The following is a 22,213-nucleotide window of genomic DNA, read 5'->3' on the forward strand; positions in this document are numbered from 1 at the left end:
CGCCGTCGTTCACGTTGGTCCAGGTGAGCAGGGTGTTGTCGGAGGGTCTGAGGTGTCAGTGGCTGTCAGGGCGGTCTCGTTGTTGAAGCTGTTGTGGATGTCTGGGATCTTGCGGTGGAACAAGGTGGCTAGGGTGTTGCACAGGTCTTGCGATGGTGGGATGTCGGTGTTGGAGCTGGTTTTGGAGAGTTCTTTCACGATGTTGAAGAGCTCTTTGCTGTTGTGTGCGTTGTTGTCGAGGCGGTCTTTGAAGGAGGCCCTCTTGGCGGATCGCATAAGGTGATGATGTCTGCGGATGGCGTTCTTGTAGGCTGCATAGCTGTCCGGTGTTTGTTCACGGTGCCATTCCTTCTCAAGTTTTCAGTAGTTTTGCTCGGAGGCCTCGAGGTCCTTGGAGAACCAGCTAGCTTTCCTGTCAGTGCATCTGTTGGAGGGTTTCTTGATCGGGGCGAGAGTGTTGGCGCAGTTGTCGATCCATCGCCTGAGGTTGTGGGCGGTGGTGTCGGTTGGCGGGCATCGGGCGAGGGTGGTGTTGAGCTGGTCTTCGGTGATTTTGCTCCAGCTGCGGCGCCGGATCTGTTGAGTGTGGTGTTGCATGGTGGGTTTCCGGAAGGTGAAGTGGATGCAGCAATGGTCGGTTCAGTGGGTTCAGTGGTGGGGCTGAAGGTGACGTGGGAGCTTGCGGAGAAGATGGGGTCGAGCGTGTGGCCGGCGGAGTAGGTGGGCGTTGTGATGAGCTGTCTAAGTCCGAGGTTGGCGATCAGGGTGGTGGAGTTGCTGTCGTCGTCGTTCTTGAGGTGGAAGTTCAGGTCTCCGAGGAGAATGTAGTCTGTGGAGGTGAGGGCGTGCGTGCTGATGAAGTCGGCGATGGAGTCGCTGAACTGTGGCCGGGGTCCGGGACCCTGAGGGTGTTCCTGTGGACGATGACGATTCCTCCTCCTACTCCGCTGGCGCAGTCCCTGCAGGTGATCTTGTAGGCATCCGGGATGGCTATGGCGATGTCCTACCCCGAGGAGGCGTTCATCCAGGTCTCTGTCAGGAAGGTGATGTCCGGGGAGGATGAGTCGAGCAGGTCCCAGTGTTCGACAGCGTATTTGCATGCGGAGTGGGTGTTTAGTTGTAAGCATCTGAGGTGGTTGCGTCCTGTCTCGGTGGGCGGTTTGGTGGCTCGGAGGCTGGTGAAGCTGCAGCTCCGGCAGGAAAAGGGTCCCTGGGTGCGCTTCGGAGTGGCTTGGAAGCAGGAGTGGGATCGTCCGGTGTTGAGAGCGTGGAGGGTACTGGCGTTGTAGTGGTGTTGGTCGTCGTTGTGGCGGTTGCGGGGACCAGGGTGTCTGGCGCTCTGGCGCTGGGCGCGGTCCAGGCGCCTGTCGGCACAATTACTGGATTGCTGAAACAACAACTGATCAGGAATGAGGAAAGAAATCCTACTAGGCTTTTAAGGAACCCTCTCCCACTAACACTAGTTAGTGGCATGCTTCATTATAGGGTTCCCACACGAGACGCCAAATGGATCTGGGTTTGCTATGCCGCCTGAGTTACAGGAGAAGTTTTCTGTTGGTTTTTCAGGGACCAGGAGAGTAAAATTATCTCAAGGTGCCCCACTAATGAAGGAGATATTTAATTATGGAAACTTAGGTAAGGTTAAAAACACAGATAAATGTGAAATGAGACCATTATGGTCTCCCACATCCCAGGTCTACATGTTTCAGCCATCATTCTAAATGCCCAACATGGTCATATGGCTTTCTTCAGGACTGAAGGATACCTAGTATCATTTGCTTTGCCTATTTTGCTGTATACACGCGCACTCTAGCAAGTGATTCTGTACAAGATTTAAAGTAACTTACAATCTCTGTTACAAATCTGTGTTTATATCTGAAACGAGTAAAGCAAGAGACACATTATGCAGGATTATTATGGTAGCCATAATCATGCTGTGCATTTCGAGCACTGGTTACAGACCGCAATCATACAATGGAGTCTTTCTCACGTGTGCTGGAAACATAGGAACTGGTACAGGTTCCCTCGTGAACTTTATACGTTGGTAACCAAACGCATTAACATCATGCAATAAACAAGAAAGGGGTACTAAGCAGGCAGGAAACCGGTATAGATTCCCTTACTGTATCTATAGTTAATCCTTGGCAGTGTGATACAGGCATTTCATGCACTGTGGTACATAAACAGGAATTTAAGAAGTCGGCGGATCCTGTAGTCACACACTGAGTGAGGAGATATGTATCACCCTTCTCAGTCTCTCTGTGATATTAATTCATTTATGCAGCATGCAGTTCTGAGAGTTAAAAGAAGGGTTCCCACAAAGGTAGGAGAACTAATATGCATGGTAAATTATACCCGATAACTCTTAAAATAACTAAAACTTGGAGACAAATTGTTCCATTGGCATACACAGGTACTATGTAGCTTTGTATGGTTTATGTGAGAGACAGGAGAAAAAGCAATGGCATCAATTAACCGGCAATCCTTACCATCGAGGCCAAAAGTCTCTTTCAGCCCCACCTTCCAGTGAAAATCATATATCCTGGTTACCCGCCATTCAGAAGACAGACATTAGCACCACACCACTTCTGCTGTTTTTAAACCAACCGCACATTGTACAGTTGTCCCCTAACAGAGACCCAAATATTGATTTCCTTTTGTTCTTTATTATTAACTATTACGTTTCTGTGATCTCTATCCCCTTTTTAATTCTTTTTAGGCACCTTAACCCGTTTCCCGTGGCCGCGATTTCGCGGCAGTGCGGCACTTCCGCAAAACAGGAGGGGCCGCGTTGGCCGTTGGACGTGCGCAGCACTACAAAGGTAGTGCTCGTGACGGCTGACGGCAGCACTTAAGGGGTTAAGTGTCAGTATCAGCAAATTTTATGGTAAGTCGTCTGTACAAAGAATGGTTAAATGAGTTTACCAACTTACGGCATCTGATAATAATTTACAGATTACTGCATCAACTATATACAATGAATGAATCTTTTATGACATGCTCTTCCGATCTTTAATTATGAATTACGCTGCTACTTATCTTTTAAACGGATATTGTAAAGTTTTTTTTTATTAACCACACAATAAATTATTACTTACTTACCGTTGGCATACACTAGTTACAATGGCAGAAATTCAGGGTTTAACATTTACTGAAGAAGATGTGAACCAGATACTTTCCGGCCCTCCTCTGTTATCATATCTCAATGTGGCTCAAACTATAGCACAAAGGATTGGCAAGCACTAACAGAACAGAAACGCAAATGATTTAGGACAATACTTCTTGAAGGTCATAATGTCCGAATATTTAAGATTAAATTCTGCCCCAAGATGATCGATAGTCACAAATAGCCCTAGAATCTTTCTGGAAGAAGCTTATTTTAAAAAGGACTGAGCTTAAACAGCATGGCATTGCACCAGAGACTGGTTGATACTCATAATAAAGACAGCCAAACGCTTATCATCAGAAGCAATGCTCATAGAAGTTCAAATCTCAAACCATTTTAAAACCACTGTGAGAAGCTGGCCCCGTCTATGATGTCCACTAATGTAAGTGGGCATCTTGCAGCAGACCAGTGATTTCAGAGGTCTCCGACAACCTTAGAAAGCTATCCAAGTGGTAGCTGTGGAGAGCAGCTTTCAGGCTAAGTCTTGAAGGAGTGTAAAGCAGCTTGTTTTACCAGAATGCAATCTTATAGTATAGATTAAATAAAAAGGAGCCACACAAAGTATGTATAACATTTTTTATTTATTTTAGAACACACTCTAGTACGTTACAGTATCTTCTACAAGGAGACAGACACAAAGCACACAATACTTTAGCAAAGAAATCCCAGACCAAACCATATACTAAGAAAACGGTATAAGAACCACAATTCATTTCAGGACAATATCGAGAGGACATAGAATTGCTGGGGACCCACAGAACCACCCAAGGTAAGTAAATAGGGACCCCACGGAGGGCGTGTGCAGTGTGAGAACAAGACCGTGTGCTCTGTACAAGTCTATGTGGAAGACAGAAGGTTGGAGTGCCACCCCACCTGTAGATACCGTGGTACCCAAGTTACCTATCCCAGGGAAGCCAGGTGCATAGGTGTGAAGTGGCGTCGGAAACCCAAAATGGAGGACTTCAGGAAACCCCAATGGAGGACTTCAGGAAAGTGTCGCTACTGGAAAAGGAGAAAGTGTCCAGAGGAATCCAAACATGGATTCTTGATGAGGAGTACCTGAAAGCAGAGGGGATAGAGTCTATGTCACTCAGAGGTGACCAGGAGACTTGGAAGACAAGTACCCTCCGATGTTGGGTGCTTCTGGAAGGATGACTGTGACCTTGACTCTGCAGCTGCGGAGAACAGACGACACTGAGGATGACCAGGAGTCGGATGCCAGCTGTCCCATGAAGGATGTCGAGTGCTGAGGGGTCGGTGTCCAGTGGGAGCATCAAGCCTTGGTGTTGGAGGGGCTACAGGAGCAGGAGTAACGGAGTCAGAGGCTTGGATCAGTGCATTAAGAGATGGTTTTATTTTTAGGTTTCGCCTGGCGATCCGCTGCGCAGCAGCGTTCGCGCAGGCGAAATCTTTTGAGAACAGTATGTGGCTTTGTCCCGCCTCTCTTTTCCATTGGCTAGCTCCATAAATGGAGGCTAGCCATTGGAAGAGAGAGGCGTCCGTCATTGTCCGAGGCGATTCGTGGGCGTTCCGGCGATTTTTTTCCCCTCTCCGCCCCTTTGTTGCCGTCATTGCGGCGGTGGGTGTTGTCTTATTTTTTTTTTTCCAGGATGTTTGCGGCCGCCATTTTTTTTCAGGAGCTAGGGCGAGCGGGTGGGTTCACGTAATGCTCCTTTCTCGTCAGGAACCTCCTGCAGCCTCTCCCTGCCCTGCCAGAGCCGAGGACACACAGCCGCGGCATTTCTCCCCGTTCCTTCCACCCCCTCCCAGGCCGATGCCTTCTCGCTGATCACGCAGCCGCGGCATTTCTCCCCGTTCCTTCCACCCCCCTCCCAGTCCGATGCCTTCTCGCAGGCTCCATTTCCGCTTCCCCCGGCTGGGAGGAAGTTATTGGCCAAGAGAAAGGCAGGAAGTCCACGGGAGCCTACCCCGCGCTCCTCCACCACCGGAGTGTAGCCAGCGTCTCTCCCCGAGGCTCCCCCAGCGAGAGGCCGGCGAAGGAAGCAGACCGGCAGCCAAAGTCCCGCATGCCGGCAGCAGAGTGACCCGATCGGAGCGGGACCTGAGCAAGGAGAGAGGATTCCCCCCCCATGGAAGCCGGTGAGTCGAAGCCGGCTGGGGGGGAAAGGAAGTGTGGTGGCACTCCGCCGGTGCCTTCACCCCGAGCGGCCCCACTTGATAGCGGGCCGCTCCCACGGTTGCAGGGCATTCTTGTTTCTAGAGCCCCGAGAGGCTCAGCGCCGCAGTTGTTTCTTCGGGTCTCCAGGCGGGGGACTCTAGCGCGAGCGGGATAACAACGAGCGGAAGCATTTGTGCCAGACCCACGAGGGTCCCGCGGGGCATTTTTATTACCGAGCCCAAGAGGCTCCTGGCCCACATTTGTTGCGAGAGCCCACGAGAGGCTCAAGGTGCATAATTGAGTGAGAGCCTGAGAGGCTCCCAGGGGCATTTCTGATTTAAAGCCCACAAGGCTTCACCTGGGCATGGTTGGTACTCAGTCCCCCGAGGAGGGACTCCCACATCTAGGCATAGTTGCTTTAGAGCCTGCGGGCTCAAACACAAGTAAGGCCCACATGCACCCTAAGCCAATGAAGACTTTTACACTGAAGGGCATCCTGAGGTTCTTTACTCCTCCCTTCGGTACATAGGTGATGATGATGTTTTTACAGTCATTAACCAGTGACTGGGTGATGGTAACTTTAATTGCGACATGGAATATTTAATTTTTAGTATTTTACTTTTAGTTCCCTGCCCCCTCGCTGTGCTTGCTTCCCTGCCCCCTCGCTGTGCTTGCTCTCCTGAGTGTGTGTGTGGCTCTGGGTGGGTGTGTGTGGCTCTGGGTGGGTGTTTGTGGCTCTGGGTGGGTGGGTGTGGCTCTGGGTGGGTGTGTGTGGCTCTGGGTGGGTGTGTGTGGCTCTGGGTGGGTGTGTGTGGCTCTAGGTGGGTGTGTGTGTGTGGCTCTGGGTGGGTGTGTGTGTGTGTGTGTGGGGCTCTGGGTGGGTGTGTGTGTGGGTGGCTCTGGGTGGGTGTGTGTGGCTCTGGGTGGGTGTGTGGCTCTGGGTGTGTGTGTGTGGCTCTGGGTGGGTATGTGTGTGGGTGGCTGTGGGTGGGTGTGTGTGTGTGTGGCTCTGGGTGGGTGTGTGGCTCTGGGTGTGTGTGTGTGGCTCTGGGTGTGTGTGTGTGTGTGGCTCTGGGTGTGTGTGTGTGTGGCTCTGGGTGTGTGTGTGTGGCTCTGGGTGTGTGTGTGTGTGTGTGGTAGTAATTGCTGTCTGCTGAGCTCGTCCGTAGGGTACAATAGGTCTCACATTTGCGAGAGATTAAGCTAATGGCAATGTAAATGACAATGCCATTTATTTATCTGTTTTCAAAACCAATACATAAACACAAATTTTGTCATTTACAATGCCAATAGCTCTAAGTTTTCCAAAGGCGAAACCATTGCATTGTAAATGCTTGTTATGTAAGCTTTCCGTCTCCGACTTGTTATTCTTTCTCGGGCAAAGGCTGCAGGGTCCGTCTTGATATTGGTCCGGGACGCCAGTCTGATAAACCGGAATTACAGGAGGGAGGCTCCGTCCGCACCGGAAAGCAAAAGAAAAAGATATATGGACAGTAATTAGGAGGGAGTCCGGGACTAATAACGACGAGGGACCGGGAGTGAGGGAAACCAAGTGAACGAGTGTTCTACACAGACTAAACTACTGAGCTCAAGTGCTCGTGTGAGGAAATGTTTTTAGGAGACTGTACACTATGTACATGCTGGATTCTGTGTGGCAGGCTGGTTACGCAGTCCCACCCAACCCGCAACCTTGCCCCGTACCTGTTCGAGCCACGCTCCTCCCGCGGGAGCGTGGCGGGGCGGCTCGTGAAGACGTTGGCCCCCTGGCTTGATGGTAATGCCTGGGTAGTCCTGAGCCTGGTTCGTCTCGTCTTCTTCCTCCGTTAAGTTCGGTTTCTCTCCTCTTCGCTCAGTCGCCTTCTTCTCTCTCCAGGGAAACGCCGTCCATCGACTTCCTGGTTACTCCCCCTTTTGACGAACAGGACGCGATGACGTTTGATAGGGGAGGAGTCTCGTCGTTATGGAAGTCCCAATTAAAGAGCCATGTCCTCCTTCTCCCTGGTGGCTCCATAGGGGCTCTGTTTCGGATTGCCAATCGTTGTCTAGATAGGGATTGTCATGCTGTTGAGAGGACACAGAAGCGGGTGAGAGGGGTATATCGGACCACCAATCTCCTACAGGATTCTGTCCCTCCACGGAACGTTCCTCCCTGCTACACACCTCCCCCCCTGGATTCTCACAATCGGGGAGAGGGAAGACTCTGGATAGAAAGTCGGCGTTTTCATTGTCCGATCCTTTCTTATGGTGTACGGAAAAGGAGTACGGCTGCAGGGACAGGAACCGCCTTAGCACCCTAGGATTGTGGCTTCGGTTTTTGTACATCCACGTTAGGGGAGCATGATCAGTATGGAGGATGAATGGCTTTCCCTCCAAATTATACCGCAGTTTATCGATGGCCCATTTTATGGCCAGGCATTCCTGCTCTATAGTGGCATATTTACATTCCCTGGGAAACAACTTACGACTGGCATACAGTATGGGATGTTCTAGTCCATCCTCCCCCATTTGTGACAAGATGGCCCCTATCCCTACAGTTGTGGCGTCTGTGGCTAGTATGAAGTTTTTGGAAAAATTGGGTGATACCAAGACCGGGTGGTGGTTATTGTTTGCTTTAGACTCTCAAATGCAGTTAATGCTTCCGCAGAGGTCAGTAAGGGGGGTGGCTACCTCAGCGAACCTCAGGATGAATCGGCGGTAATACCCAATTAGTCCTAGGAAAGCTCTCAGGTCTCTTTTATTGGTGGGAAAGGGTGTCTTTTCAATGGCTCTCACCTTTTCACTTTGAGGGGCGATGGTCCCATCTCCGAGAACATACCCAAGATAGTTCACTTTGTTAAACGCGGCTCTGGACTCTTTTCGCATTTATGTGTAGCCCTGCCCTCCTCAGTGCTGTTAGGATGATGTGTAGATGTCGAAGGTGTTCCTCACAGGTGCTACTGTAAACCACGATGTCATCCAAGTATGCTGAACTGAACGAGGGGTATGGTTGTAGAATGGTATTCATGAGACGCTGGAAGGTGGCAGGAGCTCCGTGGAGACCGAAAGGGAGAACCGTGAATTCGTATAACCCCTCATCTGTTATAAAGGCAGTCTTCTTCCGGTCTTCCTCACGGAGGGGCACCTGCCAATACCCCTTCGTGAGGTCCAGGGTGGTAATGAACACCGCATCCCCGAGTTTTTCAATCAGTTCATCAACCCGTGGTATGGGGTATGCGTTGAAGGTGGAGATGGCGTTAAGAGCCCTAAAATCCATGCAGAAGCGTTTGGATCCGTCGGGCTTCGGGACCATGACGATCGACGAGGCCCAGTTGCATTTTGAGGGCCTTATCACACCAAGGTTTAGCATCTCTCTGACTTCTTTCCTTACTGCCTCACATCTAGCCGATGGGATCCGATACGGCCGTTGTTTCACCAATTTACCGGGAGGCATCTCGATGTGGTGTTCGACCAATGATGTTTTACCGGGTAGGTCAGAGAAGGTATCTGAAAAGGGTAGTAGGACGTTCTTCAGGTCTTCTTTCATTTGAACCGACAAGTCGTCGTTTACCACAAGCCGGTCTATCGTGGTCTGTTTTTCTGTGACCGTAGGTACAACAAGGTTATTGCCCTTAGGGACAGGGCCAATCCACTTCTTCAAGTTAATGTGATAACATTGAGACTTGGCGGGGGAGAGCTGTAGTCTATATGTTGTGTCTCCTATGGTACTGGTCACCTGATATGGCCCCATCCACTCTGTTTTACCTTTGCTGGAGATAGCAGGTAAAAGGACTAGTGCCCAGTCGCCAACTTGGAGTCTCCTTAGTTTCTTTCCCCTATCATAGTATTTCTTCTGTCTCATTGTCGTGTGTTCCAAATTGGTATCTGCGAGGTTTTTTAATTTGCCGAGTCTGGACCTCAATTGTAGGGTGTAATCAAGAAAGGATTTCTGCTCTTGTTCCTCTTCTGTTTCCCAGGAGTCTCTCGTCATTTCTAACAATGACCTAGGGTGACGTCCGTACAGTAATTCAAAGGCTGAGCAGCCTAAACTGTTTTGTTTCTGAGCCCGGAGAACGTAAAGGGCCAACGGTAAGAGACGGTCCCAGGCAGGTCCTTCTGAGGTCAGCATCTTTTTTAGCGTAGTCTTTAAGGTCTGATTGTACCGCTCTACAAGTCCATCTGTTTGGGGGTGATAGACAGATGTCCGTATGTGACGGACATCCAATGTTTTACAGATTTCCTTCATCAGACGTGACGTAAAAGGTGTGCCTTGGTCTGTTAGGACCTCCTTCGGGAACCCGACCCTAGAAAACAACTCCACGAACCTCTCCGCAATGTTTGACGTGGTGGGGGCCCTCAATGGGAAGGCCTCTATGAACCTTGTTGCGTAGTCAACGATTACGAGGGCATATGAATGTCCCCTGATGTCTTGGGTAGGGGCCCTATCAAGTCCATACCCACCCTCTCAAAAGGGGTGGCAATTATGGGCAGGGGTTGTAGCGGCGCTGCCGGGGGCCTGTGGGTGTTCTTCCTTTGACAGATTTCACATTTTATACAGTAGTTCTGTACATCTTTGTAAATCCCAGCCCAAAAGAAATAGCGGAGGATGTTCTCTGTGGTCTTTTCCTTCCCTGAGTGACCAGCCGTGAGGTGCGCATGGGCAAAGAACAGAACCTGTTCACGGAACAAAGAACAAAGTCCCTCCGGCACAAAAGCATGGGGCATCAACCAGTCGGATATGGCCGTCTAAAAGTTACCAAGGGCCTTCGGTGCACCTAATAGAGCCCTCCACGGGATGACGGACAAGAAGTCAACCTAACGAACGACTTACCCGGAAGAGTGTTTACTACAAATGATCAGATTTGTATTTTCGTGTACTACAAGAGACGTCCACTTCTTCTGGCATCTACGTTGGTACTCGAGAAGATTACCACTGTGTTTAAAGCGATTCACTCATTTAAGAAGCGTATTCACTCGTTTTTCTGGACTACAGCATCCGGTAGCGAAGTCTATGGATCCTTCTGGTTTGGACAGAGATTACATTATCCATATGAAAGTTTAAAAAGAGCCTTGAAAAAGTCGCAAATTAAACTGTATGGCGACGAAACACGTGTCGGTTGTGGCTGTACCTGTACCCATGTTGTAATTTAAGAACATTTGTAAAGGAAGATTGCTTGCTGAACGAGATACTTTTCATGAAATTTCTACAATAAACAAGATTGCTGGTTGGGCTCAACCAGCTATTTACTTGATTGGTTGCTGTGCTCTGTCTATGTTTTTCCTAAGTGTAGAGACACTCGGAGTGATCCGATTGTATTGAGTGATACTGTGGGTGGCGCAGTACCAGATATAGAGCACGCTATAAAGAAAATTGGTCTGAAAAACATTATTGCTAAACATTAGGCAGAGGTGCTGGTTGTTCTTTTGTTATCCCCGAGTGTTGCCTCAGCCATCTTTGTGAGGCATATGGTAGTGCCTCCATGAATTGTTCCAAGTAGATCTTGGCCATCACTTCTTCCTTAGTGCTGGCTTCTAGTTTTAACCACTTGCCTGCGGCCATTTTGAGGCGGAAAAATAAGGTTTTAGGGATCTCTCCTGGGGTTCCTCGTTCTTTTCGGTAGCGGACCCTCTACGCTTCAGAATCAAGGCCCAGGTGGTCGAGTATCACTTCTTTGAATAAGTGGTAAGGAGCATTCCCTATGGGGTTAGCCACCTGATAGGCGAATTGCGCCTCTCCCGTCAATAATGGGGCTAAAAAGAAGGGCCACTTCTCCTCTGGCTATCCTAGTGCTCTGGCAGCCCGCTCAAAATTCAACAAAAACCCGTCCGGGTCTTCTCCATGTACGTATTTCTGCAGTGAAATCCCAGAGGGGTTTGGTACGTGTATTCTAGCCTCTGCAGGCCCTGACACTGTTGGTGGCAGTGACACAGACGGAGGGGATACGCTTTTCTGGAGGCTTTCGATTTGGGCCGAGATAGTGTGTTGGAATAATTCTCGGTCTGCCTGCGCCGAGGAAAGTTATCTCTCTACTGCCCACTCCAATTTTTCTTGCCCCTTTATGAGGTGCTGTATTAGGGCGTCCATCTCGGTACTACAGATGGGCTGTGGTGGAGATCCCATTTCTGACACCAGTGTTGGAGGGGCTACAGGAGCAGGAGTAACGGAGTCACAGGCTTGGATCAGTAATTTAAGAGATGATTTTATTTTTATGTAAGCTTTCCGTCTCCGACTTGTTATTCTTTCTCGGGCAAAGGCTGCAGGGTCCGTCTTGATATTGGTCCGGGACGCCAGTCTGATAAACCGGAATTACAGGAGGGAGGCTCCGTCCGCACCGGAAAGCAAAAGAAAAAGAGATATGGACAGAAATTAGGAGGGAGTCCGGGACTAAGAACGACGATGGACCGGGAGTGAGGGAAACCAAGTGAACGAGTGTTCTACACAGGCTAAACAACTGTGCTCAAGTGCTCGTGATGAGGAAAGGTTTTCAGAAGACTGTACACTATGTACATGCAGGATTCTGTGCGGCAGGCTGGTTACGCAGTCCCACCCAACCCGCAACCTTGTCCCGTACCTGTTCGAGCCACGCTCCTCCCGCGGGAGCGTGGCGGGGTGGCTCGTGAAGACGTTGGCCTCCTGGCTTGATGGTAACGCGTTGGTAGTCCTGAGCCTGGTTTGTCTCGTCTTCTTCCTCCGTTAAGTTCGGTTTCTCTCCTCCTCTTCGCTCACAGTCGCCTTCTTCTCTCTCCAGGGAAACGCCGTCCATCGACTTCCTGGTTACTCCCCCTTTTGACGAACAGGACGCGATGACGTTCGATAGGGGAGGAGTCTTGTCGTTTTGGAAGTCCCAATTAAAGGAGCCATGTCCTCCTTCTCCCTGGTGGCTCCATAGGGGCTCTGTTTCGGATTGCCAATCGTTGTCTAGATAGGGATTGTCATGCTGTTGAGAGGAAACAGAAGCGGGTGAGAGGGGTATATCGGACCACCAATCTCCTACAGGATTCTGTCCTCCATGGAACGTTCCTCCCTGCTACACTTGGCAAATGCAACCCATGCAGAAGTCAAGAAGGTGCACAGTTGGGATTAGCAAGGTCCAGGAGACGCACCACAAGCAGGGGAGTCAGGGCAGGACCCGGGCACTCAGGGGAGCCCAATGAAAGCAAAGATGACCTTCAATTGGACCCAAAGGCCCGAGGAACAGGGATCGCGAGACAATCTCGAGCAGCTCACCAACAGGAGCAGGCCACGGTGCCCACGAGGTGGTGTGACTGAAGATCTTGGTGGAAGGAGTTGCTGAAGGCTGGGGCTACTTGGAGTCCAATGCACTTGTCGCAGAGTTGCCAACAAGCATATGCACTTGCAAAAGTACGTGGTGCACAAGGGTTCAGTTAATGCAGCCCCCACAAGGGATTCTCACCTCAGACTTGCTCAGAGGGCAACTCGGGCCTTGGGAGATATAGATAACTACCTCCTATGTTGTTGATCACTTCGGAGTCCGCATGAGCTCGGGATCAGCAGACCGGTCAGCAGTGTTGAGGTGCCTGCAAATGCAGGGAAATGACTCCTTCTCTTCAAGGGAGATTATCTTCAAGTGTCTTGGGTGCTTCACAGGTTCTGCACGGATCCTGTATGGAGCACAGGCACAGGAGATGCAGCAGACTGAAAGGGAGACAAAGTCAGGCCCAAACAAAGTCCAGAGTGCACAAACTGCAGATGTGCTGTGGTTTCAGTTCTGAATCTTGTCCATGACGAATCTAGGGACCTACACCCAGGTAAGCCCTTAAGTATCTTAAGGAAAGGGTTGGGAAGATTCAGGGGACCCTCCCAGGGGAGGGTCTGGACAGGGGAAGGTTACTCCTATGTCCTTTGTCCAGTTGCGCGCCAGAGTGGGAGCCAATGGCTCCCAGGACTGGTTTGAACTGGACTATGCACAGGCACAACAAATGTGCCCCTCATGCAGACTTTCAGGCCCTGGAAAGTGCACCCATCCAGCCCTAATACACTAAATCCTCCTTGTGACAGGATGCCTATTGTTCTGCCTTCCCCTGCATGAGCTTGGCTCTGCAGCAGGAGTGCAGAAATGTGTCTCTGGTCGGCAGCAACCATTTTGTGCTCTCCGGGACTAGAAGGCTGGTACTGGGAACACAAGAGAGCCTAAAGAATGGCTCTTCAATGCTTGGAATCATACCTCTCACACCGTTTAGGTGTGGGGGTATGATTCCAAAATGTTTAATAAAAAACATGATAGGATTCGTTGTAGCCATTTTCGAGATGGTCATTGCGCGGTCACACGATGCCCCTCTATATAGCATATGGCTGCTTCAGTGACAACCCGGGAGAATGGACTCCGTAGGCTGCAGGGGCGTCCTGCTCGTGCAGGGACACCCTCTCACTTAGAACCAAGCACCCTGCCCTCAAGATTGTAAAGGCCTACTAGAGGAGTGACTTACAGGTTTTAAGTGCAGTGACCCTTAGATATAGCAAACCTATATATTTTGTAAGTGGTGCATGCACCAGCGTATACAGGCTGCAATGGCAGGCCTGTAGTTCCACTTTGAATGATCTCTCATGGGGGGGGGGGCATATTACTTGCTGCAGCCCATGGGAGACCTCTGGGCTACCTATACCATGGGGACATGGGTACCATGTACTATGGACTGACAAGGGCACCCCTGTATCCAATCTGGGGTGTACCTAAGCACATAACACAACAGTTTAAGGAGAAAGCAGATAGACTGGGGCCCTGATTATCAGGATCCCAGACAGGCTAGTCAAGAACAGCATCGCATCAACAAAAAGTGGGGGTAACCATAAGAAGCAGATCCTACTTTCCTACAACCACGATCAAGACATACAAGAAGAAAATGGGTAAAATAAACAAAGTAATGTCAGAGTATATAGATATGATTTGACCCAATCTAAAATCCCAAAATATCAAAAAAGATCTAAAAAGTTATCAGTTCATAAAAACATACCATTACTCTGTGCCTGATTATACCAGTCCGGTAAAAAAAAAACTATGAATGCACAGACACCGATTTATCTGACGGTAAATGTAGATGGAAATGCAAGCATTTGTTAAGCGCACAACTACCTCCGGAGAGGTGTCCAGGCGCTTGAGGCCTTCGGGAAGATTAAGCGAGCTATTGCCCAGAGTCACATGTTGCTGGGCTAACCTGCCGCCGGAGCCAGGGATGGAACCGTGAACCCTGTGGTCCGGAGTCAGGCACCCTGGCCGCTGCGCCACACATCTTTCACAGGTAGATCATCACAGGTGGAGTGGTGGGGAAGAAAGTGGCGGCACAGAGGGAGAAATAGGAATACACCATGGGCACAAACATGGCAGAACATCACCCCCTTCTATAATCCAGTGGGAGTATCCCACCATTTTTTCCACCTGCACAATTTTATGGTTGGGGGTATCCATTCCAATAGGGACCCCCACAACATTCCATCCAACCAACATTTTTTCTTTTGAGGCATAGAAGGAAGGACCAGAGGCAAGAAAAATAAAGACACCCAAGTCCATTTGGAAGACACTCCAACAAGGGTCCATTCAAGGAGCATGTCAAGGGACACACAACCAGGGACCAGTGGGAACACACACAACATCATAACTAATATGTCCTCAGTGGAACTGACTGACACACAACTTAAGGTCCTGAGCAAGGAATTGTACCCACAGCCCTTTTGATGAATACTGCCTACACTGCAAATTAGCAGAGTTCTTCAGAAAGCTGAAGTTGAAGGCCTTCTTTGAAAATAATGAAACTCTCAATGACACAGGGTACAGGTGTGACACTGGTTTAAAAAAGACATCTACTTTTTGTCCCCATGCCACAACTATTCCAATTATTGTCCGTACCTTTGAGCAGGCTGTTTTCAATGAAGTGGAGGCGCTACAAGAGGGAAACAACAAAGTCTTCTGCAATATGACACAAGAGGAGCCAAAAGCCTTCAATCAATTAAAAGCAGAAAGCAGGATCATTGTAAAACCATCAGATTAAGGGGGAGGGATTGTAGTACAAAAGACGAAGGACTATAACAATGAATGCAAGTGCCTCTTACAGTACCAAAAAAAACTACCAAGTCTTTGCCTCTGATCCGACACCCCAAAGGAAATCAGAAATCAAAGAACTAATAGAGGAAGCAGAATCCCCAAAAAATCATATAAAAAAAGGAAGCAGAATTCCTTTTTACTAATAACCCTGTAATGCCCTAGTTCTACACTCTCTCTACGATACATTGAAATGGGGCTCTTCCTGCGGGACGCCCAATTGTGTCGGGAATAGGCTCACTTTTGAAGCTGTTGTCTCGTTTCTGTGATTTCTTCCTAAAACCACTCATACAAAGCACATCTACCTATTTAAAGGACACCAAGGATCATTTGATTCTACTTAACTAAATATATTATGACCCAGAGAAGAATGTCCGCCACCACCATCACCGACCTAGTCGCACCTCACGCCATCGCCTCCACGGACTACATTCTTCTCAGAGACCTGAACTTCCACATCGACAACCGCAGCGACCCCGACTCCACCACCCTCCTGGATAACCTCACCACCCTCGGACTAAAGCAGCTCGCCACGCCCCCACTCACAAGGCCAGACATATCCTTGACCCCATTTTCGCAGGAGGGACAAACATCCACTTCAGGAAAACCTTGCAACCACTGTGGACATACCACCACTGTATACACTTCACCTTCAACACTACCACCCCACCCAAGCCCGCCCCACGCACGCCACCAAGGAACTGCGGCCAGGTCACAGAGGAACACCTCAACACCACCCTCTGCCACGACCCTCCCTCCGCCACCACCAACGCCAACTCTGCAGCCAAAGAACTACACCACTGGATCACCAGCTGCACAGACAATCTTGCACCCCTCCGCCACCCGGACAGGCAAAACACTCCGAAGGCTGCCTGGATCACCAGCAACCTCCAGGAAGCCAGGCACACCTGCAAATGCCTTGAGAAACGCTGAAGAGACAGGAAAACCAGGAAGACCAGAACACCTACAGGAACGCCATGACCGAATACCACCAGCGCATAAGAGACACCAGGAGGACCTTTATCTGGAACAAAATTCACACCAACACCAGCAACGCAAAGGAACTCTTCAAAGTCATACAGCAGTTCACCAACGTCACGCCATCCCAGGATCTCTGCAACAAACTCAGCTCCTACTTCCACCTGAAAATCAAGGACCTCTACGACAACTTCAATGAACAGACTCCAGAATCCACCCTCCTCGCTGCCATGGACAACCAGCCCACCACCGCCACCTGGGAACCGGCTACCACCGAGGACACCGTCACGACCATGATGAACACCCACTCAGGAGCCCCTTCGGACTCCTGCCCGCCGCACATCTACCACAGATCCGCCGCTGCCATAGAACCCAAACTATGCTGAACCATTAACGCCTCCTTCGAATCCGGCATCTTCCCCAACAACTAAAGGCAGGTAGAGGTCAAGCCCCTCCTCAAGAAACTCTCGGCGGACCCGACGAACCTGAAAAACTACCGGCCCATCTCTCTCCTTCCCTTCGCAGCCAAAGTCACCAAGAGATTCGTCAACACCCAGCTGACCACCTTCATCGAAGAGAACACCATTCTGGACTCCTCCCAGTCCAGATTCCGCAGCAACCACAGCATCAAGACCGCCCTCCTCGCCACCACCAATGACATCCGCCTGCTACTCGACCAGGGACAGACCGCAGCCCTCATCCTACTAGACTTCTCTGCAGTCTTCAACACTGTTTCCCACCGCACTTTCGACGCCACATTCCACAACTCCGGCATACCGAGAACTGCCCTCGACAGGATCTGCTCCTTTTTTTGTCGGCAGAACCCAAAGGATCAGACTCCCACCCTTCCTCTCCGTACCCACAGAGATCAACTGCGGAGTACCCCAAGGATCGTCGCTCAGCCCCACACTCTTCAACATCTACATGGCCCCCCTCGCCGCCATAGTTAGATAGCACGGGCTCAACATAGTATCCTATGCCAACGACTCCCAGCTCATCGTCTCCCTCAGGAAGAACCCCAAAGACACCAGACTCAGCTTCCAGGAAGGAATGAAAGACTTTGCGGCCTGGATGAGCAACAGTTGCCTAAATCTCAACTCAGAGAAGACGGAGGTCCTCGTCCTTGGACCCTCCTCCACCGCCTGGGACAATACCTGGTGGCCCTCCGCCTTCGGAAACCCACCCAATCCGACAGACCATGCCCGATACCGCAGCATCCTTCTAGACTCTTCCCTCACCATGACCCGCCAGATCAACGCCGTTGCCTCCACCTGCTTCAACTCCCAACACATCCTCCGCAAGACCTTCAAGTGGATCCCCTGAATGCAGAAAGACCGTCACCCATGCACTCATAACCAGTAGACTGGACTAAGGTAATGCCCTCAACGCTGCAATCAACAAGTCCCTGCTGCACAAGCTCCAAACCATCCAGAACACCGCAGCCAGACTCGTCCTCGGAACCCCACGACATGAGCACATGTCCCAGCACCTACGAGACCTCCACTGGCTCCCCATCGAGATGAGAGTAACCTTCAAGCTTCTCACCCATGCCTAGAAATCCCTCCACTTTATTTAGAAAAGACAAGGGAGGGGACCCGATAATTGGCTAGGGACCACGGGTAACACTTCTATTAAGAGGAACATTGGTCCTTAGCAGACTGAAGAATGAAAAACGAAAATACAATATAGGCCACAATAGGTTACTATATGAATCCACTGTCCAGCTGGACGTGGAGGTTTATTCAACAATAGTTAAGAATATAGTCAACAATTTCTGAAACAGCGATTTCTATGATAGGGCACAAGCCTGTACCCTATATTGGGAAAGAAGTGTGGAGAACAATAAAGATTGATCAAACAAAACAAATAAACATATATACAGGCAAAAACTTTGAGCTGTGGTCACTCGCATGTATTATATTATGCAGCGAGTTTAACCAGAAATAGAAACCACAAAAGTTAGGCACAATGGAAAACTGTGGTGCTATTTACAAGTGTCGACGTTTCAATCCCATTGCTCATTAATTCTCGGGATCATCATCAGGACCAAATCAATACATTTGCCTGGGAAAAATAATAATGGCCCGATTTAAATGTGGGCATTTGTTGCAGCCAAGGGAAACGGCGCCGTAGCCGCCGGATAATTGCCGCTTTTTAGACCCAGACCCTAGTTCGGACATCGGACCCAAATACCTCAACGAAAGAGTCTCCTTCCATGTACCCAAAAGAAACCTCCGCTCTGCCGACCTTGCCCTGGCAGAGACCAGACACATCCGCAGAACCAGAGCAGGTCGAAGAGCCTTCTCCTACGTCGCAGCAAAGGCCTGGAACAAGATCCCAGTCAACATCAGACGCTCCCCCACTCTGCACACTTTCAGGAAGAGCCTCAAGACCTGGAGCTGCCCCCCCCCCCCTCCCACCCGCAGCGTCTTGGGACCCTCACGGGTGAGTAGCACTCTTTAAAAACCCCTGATTGATTGATTGATTGAATGTACTAATAAGTCTTGACATTGAGGGCTTATACACCAGCCTACAACAGGAGGATACTCCAACATTCATCAGAGAAACTCGAGCGCAAGGAGAATTGGAACACACAACCTCAGTATCCTTCATACTGGACTGTGCATGTCTAGCACTGACCAAGAACTTTTTCGAATTCGACTGTACCTTCTTTTTACAAACATTTTGAACTTCGATGGACAGCACTTTTGCCCCATTGTGACCCAACTCTTTGTCTATAATTTTGAAACTAAGTTTAATCTTAATACCAACAATCCTTTCAGGGACAACATAGTCTTATGGAAAAGGTAGATAGATGACATATTGATATCTGGGAAGGGGACAGTACATCTACTATACCTTTCTTCCCCTGGAGCAATAGTTGTGACAGAAATCTCAGATTCACACATACTGTGAATAATGAGTCACTAACTTTTTTGAATGTAAGCATCTTCTCTGAAGACGGTAAATTACGCACAATAGCATACTGAAAATCAACTGATAGGAACCGACTCCTAAGATTTTATACCTTCCATCCAAGACCTTTAAAAGAACATCTCACCTACAGTCAGTTCCGTAGACTAAAAAGGAACTGTAGCAAAATGGCTACTTTAGCCTTCAAACTAAGGACCTCGCAAATAAGTTACGGGCCAGTGGTTATCCTGCGAGAATCATTAAGGAAACTCCAAAACAAGCTAAGAATCAGAACAGGGATGCACTCTTGGAGAATCATGATCATAATATGTCAGCAATCTCCCTAAACTGTGTCACAACCTTCAGCACAGTCTTAAATCAGGTTAACAAACCCTAGACAGAAACTGGTGCATTCTGAACACAGGCAACCTTATATCAATCAATCAGAGGGTTTTAAGCGCGCTACTCACCCGTGAGGGTCTCAAGGCGCTGGGGGGGGCTCTGGTCAGTCACAGAGCTGGTCAGTCAAAGAGCCAGGTCTTAAGGGTCTTCCTGAAGATGTGCAGGGTGGGGACGCATCTGATGTCTATCGGGAGCTCATTCCAGGTCTTGGCAGCAATGTACAAGGATCTTCCACCTGCTCTAGCTCTGCATATGCGCGGGTTTTGGTGAGGTTGGCGGTCCGGAGGTTCCTCTTGGGTATGTGGAAGGAGATTCTATTGTTGAGATATTGGGTTTTTTTTTTTGTAGGCATTTGTAAGCGTGGGTGACTTTCTTGAAAGTTGAAATTTGAAATTTAAACTTTATTGTTTAGTTAATTAAAACCATAACAATTTGATGAATGTCACACAACAGATATAAAATTTATAAATTTATCGCTAAAATGATTGATAAAAAAACTTAATGTTAAAAAATTCAAAGCATTAATTGTTCATGTTGTTTTTATACGTTTCTCAAATGCCTGCAAGAACTTCACCAGCTTGCAGTGTATTCTTGGAGCGGTAGTGTCCAGGCTTCCAATAATGGCTGATCTACATGTTCGTAGTTTCATGGACCGATAACTTTCCTTTAGGTGTGACCGTTTCTTGAAAGTTACTTTCTTTCCGACAGGGAGCCAGTGGAGGCTGTGCAGGTTTTGGGAGATGGGTTTGTGTCGAGGGATGCCGAGGACAAGTCTGGCTGTGGTGGTGTGGAGTTTGTGTAGCAGAGACTTGTTGATACTGGCGTAGAGGGCGTTTCCATAATCCAGTATGCTGGTTATAAGTGCGTGGGAGAACCTTTGATCTTTTACAAGCGAGCACGGAACCTGAAGGATAGTTTGGTGTCTACCCGTTCAAAGAAATGCGGGTAAATAAGGACTACTGTTCTCAACAGTTGGGCCTTCCAGAAGTTGTTGGGCATTCTGCCTGTTCGAACTGCAGTCTCTGCCACCTAACTTGCACCACTAAAGCACTTAACTTAGAACCAGGGAAAGAATGGACGACCATGAAACACACCAGCTGCAATTCCTCACATGTAATCTGCATGATTACTTGTCCCTTTTGGCTACTTTATGTGGGCATGATGGGCAGGAAGGTAAAGACGAGAATATGTGAACACCGGAATAACATCCGGTGTAATAGAAGCACCACCAGATTGACAGAACATTTCTTAACAATAGGATCTATGAATAATGATCTCAAATCAGTCGTTATCGAACAACTATGCAGGCAAGATACTATTTAAAAAAAAAAAACTGAGATGGATGTACCGTCTATCCACGCATAAAACAGGACTGAACAATACCATTACTCACCTATACATACGCAAGTACACTCCTCTCTGCTTAAAGCAGTCTTGGTATGGGTCATAATGTACCGGTAGCTCTTGGTATATATGCGTTTTAACAGACACTGTTGGATTTCTGGATTTTCTTTTACCTATCACGAGTCAAAATCCTATTGCGTATTTTCACACTTCTATTTTACATGGGTTTTCAATTACAATTTTAATTAAAGTTCGTTGTGTTCTTTTTCCTTTGTGTGATAACAACACATAGGTAAGGTTTGTGGAAATAAGAAAATATTTGCACTCATGAAAAACCACCAGCCACAGTGAGAGCATTAGTAAATAAAATAAAAAAATCACACACAGAGTATCCTGGTTAGGAATTAGGTTCATTGGTTCATTAGCCCACTTATGAATTAGGGGCTGGTAACCAGGAATCAAGCCTCTAAAATGATCATGCCCATGGACTAAGCCTGTGTCAATGAGAAACGAGTCAATTACCTGTGACCCGTTGCCATACGCACACTCCCTGCGCCGGCCATGATGTCACGATGCGCACTGCCGCTACGCAGCATCACATGCAGAAAGACGTTCTGTGGTCATGCTGGGAGACTGTATGTAAACTCGGTAAGACAGGAACGCAGTAACATGCAGATCTTGAAGGATACCGACAAGATAGTATGCGGCTCAGTGTGTGACTACGGGGTCTGCCGGCATCGGAGTATCTATGCAGCAAAGGACTATGGGCCAGATTCACAGAACTAACTTAAGACAAAATCCTAAACGTACTACTTTTGGTATTCACAGAAGTTAGGATTTTGTCTTAAGTTTGTTTTAAGACAGACTTAAGACAAAATCCTAACTTAAATCTGTCTTAAGACAAACTTAAGACAAAATCCTAACTACTGTGAACACCAAAAGTAGTAAGTTTAGGATTTTGTCTTAAGTTAGTTCTGTGAATCTGGCCCATAGTCCTTTGCTGCATAGATACTCCGATGCCGGCAGACCCCGTAGTCACACACTGAGTGAGGAGATATTTATTAGAAGTGTCCCACATGTATTATTAGATGCAAAGGGACCCCCCTGCCGCCAAATTACTTAAAGGTGTGTCAGCCGCATACTATCTTGTCGGTATCCTTCAAGATCTGCATGTTACTGCGTTCCTGTCTTACCGAGTTTAAAAATTAAAAATTCCTGATTATGTACCACGGTGCACGAAATGCATGTATCGCACTATCA

This window comes from Lissotriton helveticus, chromosome 12 (assembly GCF_964261635.1).
Source record: "Lissotriton helveticus chromosome 12, aLisHel1.1, whole genome shotgun sequence".
Classification (NCBI taxonomy): domain Eukaryota; kingdom Metazoa; phylum Chordata; class Amphibia; order Caudata; family Salamandridae; genus Lissotriton; species Lissotriton helveticus.